Below are 6,908 nucleotides of genomic sequence, written 5' to 3' on the forward strand. Positions count from 1 at the left end.
AAATGTCAAAGTCGAGGTTGCCGGTGAGGTGAAAATACGGCATGGGAGAAAGGGGAGTGCGAAGTGCGCACAATTAGTATCCCATTCACGATCTGGGTAAATGTGTTATGAGGCACAACTTGGTGTGACGTTATGAACAATAGGAGAAACCACCACTCAGTGAACACTTCACTGTTTTTGTTCCACCTAACAGGTGGTCAAAGCTAGCATGACAATTCGGAAAAAACTGGTTCTGGCTGAGATTTGGATTTCAAAGACGACAGTATATATATATATCGTAAAAATCTAATGTATGCTTTTTTTGAAAATTTTCAAAAAAGCATACATTAGATTTTTACGAAAAAATTATGTTTCAGGAATAACACGGTCAGTGGTTTACGCAGACGCATCATAGTGTGAGCAAATGACACAGTGACACTGAGCGAGGAGTATTATCAAACGTAGCTGCCGGTGGATGATTTAGTGCTGCGCTGTGTCGCTCAGGTCATTGACTTATAGATCTCCAGCCTGTGACGCTGCTTCGCTTGAAACGCTGATGGGAGCGTATACGCCCGTGCTATGCCCCTGGGCAGATTTTCATTTCGCTTTCATGTTTACTAGCTAATAGCTACGATTGCCAATGATAGCGCACCTGCAAACCGGTAGCAACCAGATCGTGTTTGACTCATACTAAAGTTAACAGACTGCACCACGTAGCCTCTTTAGCTCAGTGGTAGAGCACTGGTCTCGTAAACCAGGGGTCGTGAGTTCAAACCTCACAGGAGGCACTAAATTTTAATGACGACGGGTAGTTCGGAACTGGCTTTTCTGTACCCCGGATGAAGCCGGTGTCAGCGAATTCAGTCCGTATACGTGACAAATGACAGTCTGAGTGCGTCACATGCCCACGTGTTACTTGTGTCGTGTGTTCGAAGGGACTGCTAAGCGAATAAATAATCTATTCTTTATTGTAAGCGCGTCTTGTTTGTTTTATTCGGAATGTCCGGTGGATCTCGGGTTTAACACTAGAAGGATCGGGGATTTCGATCTACCTAGAAGGACCAACTCGTCATTTTGACAGGTATAGCTTCATTTGCAGTCTTTAAAAAAGTAAACACATTTTCATTACAACAATTTATTTCAGACAAGTTGCACAGTTTACCAGAATACAGTTTTACTTTTTTCTGTAGAATTACATGCCACAATAACCATGTTATACCTAAAAATTAATCAAAACATTATGTTACAAAATGTGGAATGGATAATTTTCCGAAGAAAAGAAGACTATTTGTTTTAACACAAATACCAGAAAAGCACAATATATTCTAGAGAAAGCATTTATAACCCTCCTTTTACTCATTTAAAACACCCTGCTGCGTCGTGACACCCCACACAGGAGTATTCAGCATTGCGTAAACATGATCCGAAAACATACTTGCCACAGTTTATACACAAAGGCTTGCTTCGAATTCTTGCCTCTACATCCTCCAATTTGACAAGTCTTCCGAATTTTGCAATGTTGTGATACTGTATTAGGAAGAGTATTTTGTACCATTGCGGCCTTATATGCTGAGGCTAACTCTTCTGCCAATTTGCATGTAAACTGACGTCTGCTTAATTTTTCTCTTGTTGCTTCCTTATAGAGTACCCAAGCATTTATAGCTGCTAAGTCTAAGACATTGAAAAAAAAAAAAAAAAAAGAAACGTGCATGGGCCATCTGCGGCAATCCATACTTCACAGTGTAAAGGCGAGCCATTTTATAGACTACATCAACGCCATATTTGGTGTTATTGTAGTAGGCCACTGACTCTGGTAGCTTTTCAGGATGTCTTTCACTGTAGTTACTTTGTCGTGCATTGAACTCAAAATAAGCACATTTTTGTTCTTTTTCCCCAGATAGCATGTTAGAGCCATGTCACCTGACTTATAAAGAATAGTTGTGTACAGAGGTGCTACAGCAGATTTTCTGATCGAGGAATTTCCCTTCTAGATTTCTTCACTGTGCCTTCAATGCTTGTACTCTTACGCTTCAAATTTTCTACAAGACGTACGATGTGAAAAAAATTGTCGCAGGTTATGTTTCTTCCTGCGGAAACAAAGGACTGTATAAGACATTTTACAACATGCCTCTGCAAGGGAAACACCTGTGGGACGCTGCTCATCTTTGCCTAGGTAAGGAATCCCATTCACAAGATACTTCGTATTCGTATCAATTGCAAGCAGAAACTTTATTCCAAATTTGTCTGGTTTATTGCCCATGTATTGGACGAAAGGTCATCTAGCCTTACATGGAAGCAGTTGCTCATCCACAGTGATATTTTCACATTGCAGTAGGCCACTGTCTCTGGTACCTTTTTAGGATGTCTTTCATCGATAGTTCTTGTGTCGCGCATTGAACTCAAAATTAGCACATTTTTGTTCTTTTTTCCCTGACAGCATGTTATAGCAAGGAATTGGCAATGACAGGATTTCACACAGGGGTTGCAGGTGCAAAAAGAATTTTTTTTAGTCTTTGTGAACGTGTACTCTTTTCGTCAAATCGCACAAACCGCAAACTTTATGTGAAATTTCTGCTGTTTGTGTTCCGAAGAAATGCTGGTCCCCCCTATATTCGACCATAACAGCTTCAACGGAAAATGTTTTTCGGCATATACGCCTCGCAAATACGTAAGTGATATTGCAGCTTCTATTTCATCGACGCTAATGGTCCAAGCATCATCATGTAGCTCTTGGCGTCCTCTATTTTCTGTACACTTCTTTATATTTTGAGGCATGCTGTCATCAATTAGCAATCTCAAAGCACTAGAATAAATAACTTCCCTGACAAACTTCTCTGCATAGCCTGTAGGTCCCGGTGCTACCTTCAACTTGTTTGTGGACGTCTTCCAGGAACAGCTTTCGTACGTGTAACAGTCCATGTTGTTCTGTCATTAGCTGTGTCACTAATCCAATTGGATTTGCTACCATCTGATTTTACCTTTCACTCTGCCACGAACGCCTCTAGTGCTGTTACCTGGAGGTAAGCGTACACTGTTGTTTGACGTACCTGAATATGCAGCAAACAATACAATGATTCAGTTACAACAAAAACAATTACACATTATAATACAGCAAAATAGAAAACATTTATAATGCTTCCTGAAATATTAGTTGCGATAAATTATAAATAATAATACAATGGCTATAAAACATACCTGCTGTAGGTAAAGGATACATTCCTCATCGTCTCGTAATTCATCAGCTTCACAGACATCATAAGGATCTTCTCCTTCGGATTCACCATCTGACACTGACATCAAATATTTTAAAATTTCTTCGTCAGACATATCGCGTCTTTGTACTGCAATTACGAAACAATTGAAATGTGGACAGCCGGCCGAAGTGGCCGTGCGGTTAAAGGCGCTGCAGTCTGGAACTGCAAGACCGCTACGGTCGCAGGTTCGAATCCTGCCTCGGGCATGGATGTTTGTGATGTCCTTAGGTTAGTTAGGTTTAACTAGTTCTAAGTTCTAGGGGACTAATGAACTCAGCAGTTGAGTCCCATAGTGCTCAGAGCCATTTGAACATCTGAAATGTGGACAACACAAACTGCGCCACTTGGGCAACAAAGGTTCGTTGCTCCTCGACAATGGGTCTGCAGAAGACAATAATCAAATTAGGGTGGTAAACAACAACAGCTTTGGACACGTCCGCAAGGGATTGTTCACATTTCGGTACCCGACAAACTGACAGATTTCAGTCCTTGTTGTAGGAGTTGTTTGGGACACTTTTAAGAATGGTCCTACTGAGTAAATTCTTACAAGGGAACCTCCCCATCGCATCCCCCTCAGATATAGTTATAAGTTGGCACAGTGGATAGGCCTTGAAAAACTGAACACAGACCAATCGAGAAAACAGGAAGAAGTTGTGTGGAACTATGAAAAAATAAGCATAATATACAAACTGGAACTAAGTATGTGGTGTCACCGCCAGACACCACACTTGCTTGGTGGTAGCTTTAAATCGGCCGTCCATTAGTACATGTCGGACCCGCGTGTCGCCACTGTGTGATCGCAGACCGAGCGCCACCACAAGGCAGGTCTCGAGATACGGACTAGCACTCGCCCCAGTTGTACGGACGACGTAGCTAGCGATGCACACTGACAAGCCTCACTCATTTGCAGAGCATATAGTTAGAATAGCCTTCAGCTAAGTCAATGGCTACGACCTAGCAAGGTGCCATTAGTAACATTGCATGTATCTAAAGAGTCTCACTTGTATCGCCACAATCTCCAGATGTACCAAAAGGATGGATTAAAGTTAAGTATTCCTGAAGCTACGTACTTTTCTTTATAGCATCCATTACGTATCCTGTTTCAGACCTCACGCCCATCTACGTGAGCATAGCGCGTGCCTTTCGGCTTCCTCGCATTGTGTCTAGGCTGTCTTGCCTAGACACAACAAAGTTACTGTAGCGTAAATCGGTTCTGCATTAATGCATTAGCTTATCTACCAAGTTTCGTTGCCATACGATAATTACGGCCCACACTGGACCTCCTTGAGTAGCTTTACTGTAATTTTAACCACCCGTTACGAGGACTAGCGCAGAGTCATCCCAAAATCGCAATTTAACAGGTCCCTGGCAAGAATAGTTTCCAGAAGAATGGAACAATAAGTTGAGGCCTATTAGATAGTGATCAAATGGTTCAAATGGCTCTGAGCACTGTGGGACTTAACATCTGTGGTCATCAGTCCCCTAGAACTTAGAACTACTTAAACCTAACTAACCTAAGGACATCACACACATCCATGCCCGAGGCAGGATTCGAACCTGCGACCGTAGCGGTCACGCGGTTCCAGACTGAAGCGCCTAGAACCGCACGGCCACTCCGGCCGGCAGATAGTGATCAGTTTGGCTTTAGAATGGGTAAAGATATCAGAGGGGCACCGCTGCTGTTCCGATGATAATGAAAGCCACACTTAAGAAAAATCAAGAAACTGTCTTTGTTGTTGTCGTAGAAGCAGTGTTCTAACGTGTAAAATGGTGACAGATGTTAGATACTCTCAGGAAAATAGCTTTAGGCTGTAGGAAAGGACGGGTTGCATTCAATAAGTACAAGAATAAGCCTTAAAAACAATCATGGAAGGACAAAAAATACGTGCTGAAACAGGATGATTAGAGCATTGCTTCTTAAGTCATAAAGTTTTTACTTTCCTAACGTCAAATATTTAACGTGTTAAATCATTTCGGTTACCTGTAAAATGAGATCTACAACTACGTGATTACTCTGCTATTCACAATAAAGTGCCTGGTAGAGGGTTTAATGAACCACCTTCAAGCTGTCTTTCTACTGTTCCACTCTCGAAAGGTGCGCGGAAAAAACAGGCACTTGAATTTTTCTGCGCGAGCCCTGATTTCTCTTATTTTATCGTGATGATCATTTCTCCCTATGTAGGTGGGTGCCAACAAAATGTTTTCGCAACCGGAGGAGAAAACTGGTGATTCAAATTTCATGAGAAGATCCCGTCGCAACGAAAAATGGATTTGTTTTAATGATTACCACTTCAATTCACGTATCATGTCTGTGGCACTATCTCCCCTGCTTCGCGATAATACAAAACGTGGGCTAGGGGTAGCGTCTTTGATTCACAATCAAAACGTCTTCGGTCCCGGGTTCGATCCCCGACACTGCCTGAATTTTGATAAATAATCAGCATTGGCGGCCGAAGACTTCCGGCATAAGAAGTCAGCCTCATTCTGCCAACGGCCTTGTCAAAGACACGTAACGTGTATCCACAGGACATGTGGCCTGTATTTGAAGAAGTGTCATGATGATCTCTCCATTGGCAAAAGATTCCGGAATAGTCCCCCATTCGGATCTCCTGGAGGGGACTGCCAAGGGGGAGGTTACCATGAGAAAAAGATTGAGTAATCAACGAAAGGATAACGTTCTACGAGTCGGGGCGTGGAATGTCAGAAGCTTGAACGTGGTAGGGAAACTAGAAAATCTGAAAAGGGAAATGCAAAGGCTCAATCTAGATATAGTAGGGGTCAGTGAAGTGAAGTGGAAGGAAGACAAGGATTACTGGTCAGATGAGTATCGGGTAATATCAACAGAAGCAGAAAATGGTATAACAGGTGTAGGATTCGTTATGAACAGGAAGGTAGGGCAGAGGGTGTGTTACTTTGAACAGTTCAGTGACCGGGTTGTTCTAATCAGAATCGACAGCAGACCAACACCGACAGCGATAGTTCAGGTATACATGCCGACGTCGCAAGCTGAAGATGAACAGATGGAGAAAGTGTATGAGGATATTGAAAGGGTAATGCAGCATGTAAAGGGGGACGAAAATCTAATAGTCATGGGCGACTGGAATGCAGTTGTAGGGGAAGGAGTAGAAGAAAAGGTTACAGGACAATATGGGCTTGGGACAAAGAATGAAAGAGAAGAAAGACTAACTGAGTTCTGTAACAAGTTTCAGCTAGTAATAACGAATACCCTGTTCAGGAATCACAAGAGGAGGAGGTATACTTGGAAAAGGCCGGAAGATACGGGAAGATTTCAATTAGATTACATCGTGGTCAGACAGAGATTCCGAAATCAGATACTGGATTGTAAGGCGTACCCAGGAGCAGATATAGACTCAGTTCACAATATAGTAGTGATGAAGAGTAGGCTCAAGTTCAAGACATTAGTCAGGAAGAATCAATACGCAAAGAAGTGGGATACGGAAGTACTAAGGAATGCCTAGATACGTTTGAAGTTCTCTAACGCTATAGATACAGCAATAGGGAATAGCGCAGTAGGCAGTACAGTTGAAGAGTAATGGACATCTCTAAAAAGGGCCATCACAGAAGTTGGGGAGGAAAACATAGGTACAAAGAAGGTAGCTGCGAAGAATCCATGGGTAACAGAAGAAATACTTCAGTTGATTGATGAAAGGAGGA

The 6,908-nt window shown here is 42.4% G+C and overlaps 1 non-coding gene across 1 annotated transcript; it reads left to right on the forward strand.

Annotated features, from left to right (window-relative positions):
• The first annotated feature begins 695 nt into the window (after window positions 1-695).
• On the forward strand, window positions 696-767 carry Trnat-cgu (transfer RNA threonine (anticodon CGU)). The gene has a single exon. It is a non-coding gene; the product is annotated as a tRNA-Thr (tRNA).
• The last annotated feature ends 6,141 nt before the right edge of the window (window positions 768-6,908 follow it).

This window comes from Schistocerca serialis, chromosome 10 (assembly GCF_023864345.2).
Source record: "Schistocerca serialis cubense isolate TAMUIC-IGC-003099 chromosome 10, iqSchSeri2.2, whole genome shotgun sequence".
Classification (NCBI taxonomy): Eukaryota; Metazoa; Arthropoda; class Insecta; order Orthoptera; family Acrididae; genus Schistocerca; species Schistocerca serialis.